This window comes from Lepus europaeus, chromosome 4, assembly GCF_033115175.1.
Source record: "Lepus europaeus isolate LE1 chromosome 4, mLepTim1.pri, whole genome shotgun sequence".
NCBI classification, from domain to species: Eukaryota; Metazoa; Chordata; class Mammalia; order Lagomorpha; family Leporidae; genus Lepus; species Lepus europaeus.
The window spans coordinates 102100875-102107562 of NC_084830.1; the positions used below are offsets into that span (position 1 = coordinate 102100875).

The 6688-nt window shown below is 38.7% G+C and overlaps 1 pseudogene; it reads right to left on the minus strand.

Annotated features, from left to right (window-relative positions):
• Positions 1-1278: 1278 nt before the first annotated feature.
• LOC133758456 (neuropilin and tolloid-like protein 2) lies at positions 1279-2510 on the minus strand (annotated as a pseudogene).
• Between the last annotated feature and the right edge of the window lie 4178 nt (positions 2511-6688).

Here is a 6688-nt window from a genome sequence, read left to right on the forward strand (position 1 = left end):
AGAAAAAGCTTATGTACACATTACCAAGTTCTTTACAACAAATTATAGTGCATGGTTCTATCGCAGCATATTTGTACACAAAGCTTCTAATGGGAACACTGAACAAAATCTGTAGTGTAGATCTTTAATTTTGATTTAATAAAGTTTGTCCAGTATCAAATAATATCAAAAGTCTAAAAAAACAATGAGTTTTTATATCATGTTTATAAATTATTGCTTTATATACCATAAAAAACATAAGGTCAAAAGTGCAGTTTAAAAAAAAGGGGAAGTTGTTATTTTTGCTAAAAGCTAGAAAAATGTACTGTCCCATGTAAGAGGTGATGTAAAAGCTTACAGTTGCTTAGGAATTTCCCTGTAACTCATAAAACTTGGTTCTCATTTGTTATAAGATAAACCAACACAGAGCGTTAAGTAATCTTTCATAAAAATAAGAATCAATGCATATGTAACTGCAGGCCTCCCCCAAAGTGAATTCACTCTGTGTATTAGAATGAATGGGCCATCAATCAATGTGACCAAATTTGGGAAACTCCAAAGGCTAACCAGGAGTTATCTTCCTCAAATTCTTAGTCATAACTGGTAATGGTAATGGCATATACCCAGGGTTATGAAATCTTCTGGTGTAACTAAGAGAAAATATGATTAAAGGTGATAAATCACATCATCTACTGCTTCTCACAGAAAATAAGGACTAAGCATCCAGTAACAAAAAGGCAGAAGTAGAGAAATTAGTCAAGAAACAGATGGATGAAACACAACTCTGGGTCTTAATTGGTAACTAGCTGTTTTCGACACATTTACAGAACAGAGGCCTATGCTGAAGTATGTGGTACATGAACCACTTATTTTTATATAAGAAACTCAAAGGGTAAAATTGTAGGTTCATAAAACAATCAAGGTTAGAGAAAAATATGTAAAAGAAATCTTATTTTTAAGTTTATTGTGGGACCAAAATATTGACAGAGCGGTTATCAGTCAAGAGAAGTATGTCTTTTGCTAAAACTAGGAGGCAGCCTGAGCCTGGCTCAACACAACCACTCCCCCCTTCAAGTGCCATCTCACCAGTGGTGCTTGGTTTATATGACACCAAGCATCAGCATATTACTTTTTCCACTGCATACAATAAGCTCCTTTGTTGATTTAACATGTATAGACTGCCTGAGGTAATAAAGATGTCATCATTACAACAGGTTAATAGCAGATGAAGGTCATCCTTAGTTTTGACAGGGGAAGGGGTTGGCTGCCAGAAATAGCATTGGGTATTGTATAGGCTGTATACTCATGTAGTTAGTAACCCACGTGTCACCTTGAGTGGAATATTAAAAGTCGATGGATATGGATGCTTGTGCAGAATCTTCTCGTCCCCTGACATAAATTTCACAGGGAATCTCCTCCATCACTCTATCTTCTAGGGCCTGTTCAGGGCACTCATGTGCCTGTTTGAAAGTATAGCTACTTTTTTTGAAGGTGCTATTAAATGTTTTCATTGGCTGTGGTTGTGCAAAATCATTTCGGAAAGGAAGTTCCATGGAGCTGAGGTTGGTCCTGCTTTGTTTGACACTGGATGCCTGCGATCCACAGTGATGGTCGTGGATGCAGCGGGAGGCAGTGGAGGAGCGCCGCATCTTCTGGTAGCTGTCTAGCTCTTCTGACAAGTCTGCCAGGTCTGCAGAAATTTCTTTGTCCCTTAGTGAGGACAGTTCATAATGGGGAGGATCAAACACTTCCTGGAACCCTGTTTTATTAAAAGCAGTTTTGCAAGTCATGACCTTTTTTCGAGGCTGCTTCACTTGTACTAAAATAGAAATAATGAGAAGGACCAGGACAATCCTTTATGTAATGCCAATAATTGTTCCATGGGTTTTAGTGATTTGTTCAAATATTCCTGCTTTTTTCTTTTCTTAGCTTTTGGAGTAGCCTTAATTGTCCATATGCAATCAACTGCTTGGCCAGGTTTTGTTTTTTCTTCTTGTTCTACCTGACTAGAACGTACTATTCCATCAGCTCCCGAGAGCTCAAACTGGCAATCTGGAATAAATGAATATTTTGCTCGAAATCCATGTCCTTCAAGTTCTTCATCAGAACTAAACTTAATCCACATGAATCTCCCTGTTGATCTAATTAATGGAGGGCTTTTCATGCCACAGTAACGATCTATAAGAGGAGAAACCAAATGGCCCATCTCGAATTTCCAAGTGATCAAATCGACACTCAAATGATGGTTCTATATAATAACGTTCATCAAAGGTTAATTCTATTCTTTGACGTGGAGCAGCTTCCAAAATGTAGATACACTCCTTGTTTGGTGGGTATGAATCAGGATAATTTGGTGAAGCAAAATGACCTCCATTGCTGGTTCGATCCCAAATGCCACATTGGGTTGCAGGAATGTGCTTGATTCCAATATTTTGTCCATCTGGGGTCTTTTGGGCCACAGTAATCCCTTCCACTACAAATATTGTTATTAAGAACACTTTGAGGACCGAGCAGAACTGCTCCAGGGCCATGTTCCTGAGCGGCCCATTGGAGACCAGGAGAAGCACCTTGCTCTTGCAATCAGATCAGCACAGTGCACTGGCCGCAGTGTGCCAACCACGGCAGCCATAGGAGGGTGAACCAATGGCAAAGGAAGACCTTTCTCTCTGTCTCTCTCTGTCACCGTCCACTCTGCCTGTCAAAAAATACATAAATAAATAAAAAAATTAAATGTTCCCTCATAAAAAACGTTCAAAACAATAAACTCCATCGATAATATCTGGAAAACACAAACACAGAGGCTGTAGGAATATGTGGGATTGAGTTAGCCAAAACACAACTGGGTATTTCTGGTTTCAGCCAGTAATATCCGGACACAGTTGTGTGGAATTCATATGCAATGGAACAATCACAGCAAAAATGGTTTTGGAGAAAAGCAAAGTCTTGTCATTGGGCAAGTGCATAAAATGTCATGTATACAAACAGAAATATCATGTTTGTTTGCGGCAGTTGCTCTAGCTTTCTCCTTAGAAAATGTGAATGTGTAGAGCTGGTGTCTCCATGTGGAACCAATTAGCGCATCCAAGCACAAAATTAAATGTTCCCTGATTAAAAAAAACATTCAAAACAATAAACTCCATCAATAATATCCAGAAAAACACAAACACAGAGTCTGTAGGAATATCTGGGATTGAGATAGCCAAAACACAACCAGATATTTCTGATTTCATCCAGTCATATCCACAAAAAGTGGTGTGGAAATCGGATGCAATGGACCGAAATAAATCACAGTAAAAATTCTTTTGGAGAAAAGCAAAATCTTTTCGTTAGGCAAGTGCATAAAATATCATGTATATAGAGCGAAATATCATGTTTGTTTGCCGCAGTTTCTCTAGCTTTCTCCCTAGAAAACACGAATGTGTAGAGCTTGTGTCTCCTTGTGGAACCAATTAGTGTTTCTTAGCACAAAATAAAATGTTCCATTATAAAACACATTCAAAACAATAAAGTCCCTTGATAATATCCGGAAAACACAAACACAGAGGCTGTAGCAATATCTGGGATTGAGTTAGCCTAAATACAAGCGGATATTTCTGGATTCATCCAGTCATATCCGGACAAAGTTGTGTGGCATTCATATGCAATTGACCGAGAAAATCACAGTAAAAACAGTTTTGCAGAAAAGCAAAGTCTTTTAGTTAGGCAAGTGCATAAAAAGTCATCTATACAAAGAAAAATATCATGTTTGTTTACCGAAATTCCTCTACGTTTCTCCCTAGAAAAGATGAATGTGTGGAGCTGGTATCTCCATGTGGATCCAATTAGTGTTTCCAAGCACAAATTAAATGTTCCCTGAATAAAAAAAAAATTCAAAAAAATAAAGTCCGTCGATACATCCGGAAAACACCACCACAGAGGCTAGAGCAATATCTGGGATTGAATTAGCCAAAACACAAGCCGATATTTCTGGTTTCGTCCAGTCATATAATGACAAAGTTGTGTGGAACTCGTATGAAATGGACCGAGAAAATCACAGTAAAAATGGTTTTGGAGAAAAGCAACGTCTTTTCGTTAGGCAAGTGCATAAAATGTCATCTATACAAACAGAAATATCATGTTTGTTTGCCACAGTTCCTCTAGCTGTCTCCCTAGAAAATATGAATGTGTAGAGCTGGTGTCTCCATGTGGAACCAGTTAGCGTTTCCAAGCACAAAATTAAATGTTCCCTTATAAAAACCATTCAAAACAATAAAGTCCGTCGATAATATCCGGAAAAAAAAACAAACACAGAGGCTGTAGCAATATCTGGGATTGAGTTCGCGAAAACACAAGTCGATATTTCTGGTTTCATCCTGTCATATCCGGACACAGTTGTGTGGAATTCATATGCAATAGACAAACTCACAGTAAAAATGGTTTTGGAGAAAATCAAAGTGTTTTCCGTAGGCAAGTGCATAAAATGTCATCTTTACAAACAGTAATATCATGTTTGTTTCCTGCAGTTCCTCTAGGTTTCTCCCTAGAAAATAGGAATGCCTAGAGCTGTGTCACCAAGTGGAAGCAATTAGTGTTTCCAAGCCCAAAATTAAATGTTCCTTCATAAAAAAATATTCAAAACAATAAAGTCCGTCGATAATATCCGGAAAACACCAACACAGAGGCTGTAGCAATATCTGGGATTGAGTTACCCAAAACACAAGCAGATATCTCTGGTTTCATCCAGTCATATCCGTACAAAGTGGTGTGGAATTCGTACGCAATGGACCGAGAAAATCACAGTAAAATTCTTTTAGAGAAAAGCAAAGTCTTTTCGTTACGCAAGTGCATAAAATGTCATGTATACAAAGAGAAATATCATGTTTGTTTGCCACAGTTCCTCTAGCTTTCTCCCTCGAAAATAAGAATGTGAAGAGCTGGTGTCTCCATGTGAAACCAATTAGTGTTTCCAAGCACAAAATTAAATGTTCCCTGCTGGCGCTGAGGCTCACTAGGCTAATCCTCCGCCTTGGGGCGCTGCCACACCGGGTTCTAGTCCCGGTCAGGCCTCCGGATTCTGTCCCGGTCACTTCTCTTCCAGGCCAGCTCTCTGCTGTGGCCAGGGAGTGCAGTGGAGGATGGCCCAAGTGCTTGGGCCCTGCACCCCATGGGAGACCAGGAGAAGCACCTTGCTCTTGCAATCAGATCAGCACAGTGCACTGGCCGCAGCGTGCCAACCACGGCGGCCATAGGAGGGTGAACCAATGGCAAAGGAAGACTTTTCTCTCTGTCTCTCTCTGTCACCATCCACTCTGCCTGTCAAAAATACATAAATAAATAAAAAAATTAAATGTTCCCTCATAAAAAACGTTCAAAACAATAAATTCCATCGATAATATCTGGAAAGCACAAACACAGAGGCTGTAGGAATATGTGGGATTGAGTTAGCCAAAACACAACCGGGTATTTCTGGTTTCAGCCAGTAATATCCAGACAAAGTTGTGTGGAATTCGTATGCAATGGAAACAATCACAGCAAAAATGGTTTTGGAGAAAAGCAAAGTCTTGTCATTAGGCAAGTGCATAAAATGTCATGTATACAAACAGAAATATCTTGTTTGTTTGCAGCAGTTCAGGAAGCTTTCTCCCTAGGAAATACGAATGTGTAAGGCTGGTGTCTCCATGTGAAACCAATTAGCGCATCCAAGCACAAAACTGAATGTTCCTTGATAAAAAAAATTCAAAACAATAAAGTCCATCAATAATATCCGGAAAAAGACAAAAACAGAGGCTGTAGCAATATCTGGGATTGAGTTAGCCAAAACACAACCGGATATTTCTGATTTCATCCAGTCATATCCACAAAAAGTGGTGTGGAAAGCGGATGCAATGGACCGAAATGAATCACAGTAAAAATTCTTTTGGAGAAAAGCAAAATCTTTTCGTTAGGCAAGTGCATAAAATGTCATTTATAGAAACATAAATATCATGTTTGTTTGCGGCAGTTCCTCTAGCTTTCTCCCTAGAAAATACGAATGTGTAGAGCTGGTGTCTCATTGTGGAACCAATTAGTGTTTCTTAGCACAAAATAAAATGTTCCCTGACAAAAAACATTCAAAACAGTAAAGTCCATTGATAATATCCGGAAAACACAAACACAGAGGCTGTCGAAATATCTGGAATTGAGTTAGCCAAAACACGAGCGGATATTTCTGGTTTCATCCAGCCATATCCAAACAAAGTTGTGTGGAATTCGTATGCAATGGACTGAGAAAATCACTGTAAAAATTCTTTCGGAGTGAAGCAAAATCCTTATGTTAGGCAAGTCAATAAAATGTTATCTATACAAACAGAAATATCATGTTTATTTGTCACAGTCCCTCTAGCTGTCTCCCTAGAAAATATGAATGTGTAGAGCCGGTGTTTCCAAGTTGAACCAAATTGTGATTTCAAGCATAAAATTAAATGTTCCCTAAAAAAGAACATTCAAAACAATAACGTCTGTCGATAATATCCGGAAAGCACAAACACAGTAGCTGTAGCAATATCTGGAATTGAGTTAGCCAAAACAAAAGCGGATATTTCTAGTTTCATCCAGTCATATCCGGACAAAGTCGTGTGGAATGCATATGCAATGGACTGAGAAAATCACAGTCAAAATTCTTTTGGAGTAAAGCCAAATCTTTTGGTTAGGCAAGTGCATAAAATGTCATCTATAGAAAGAGAAATATCAT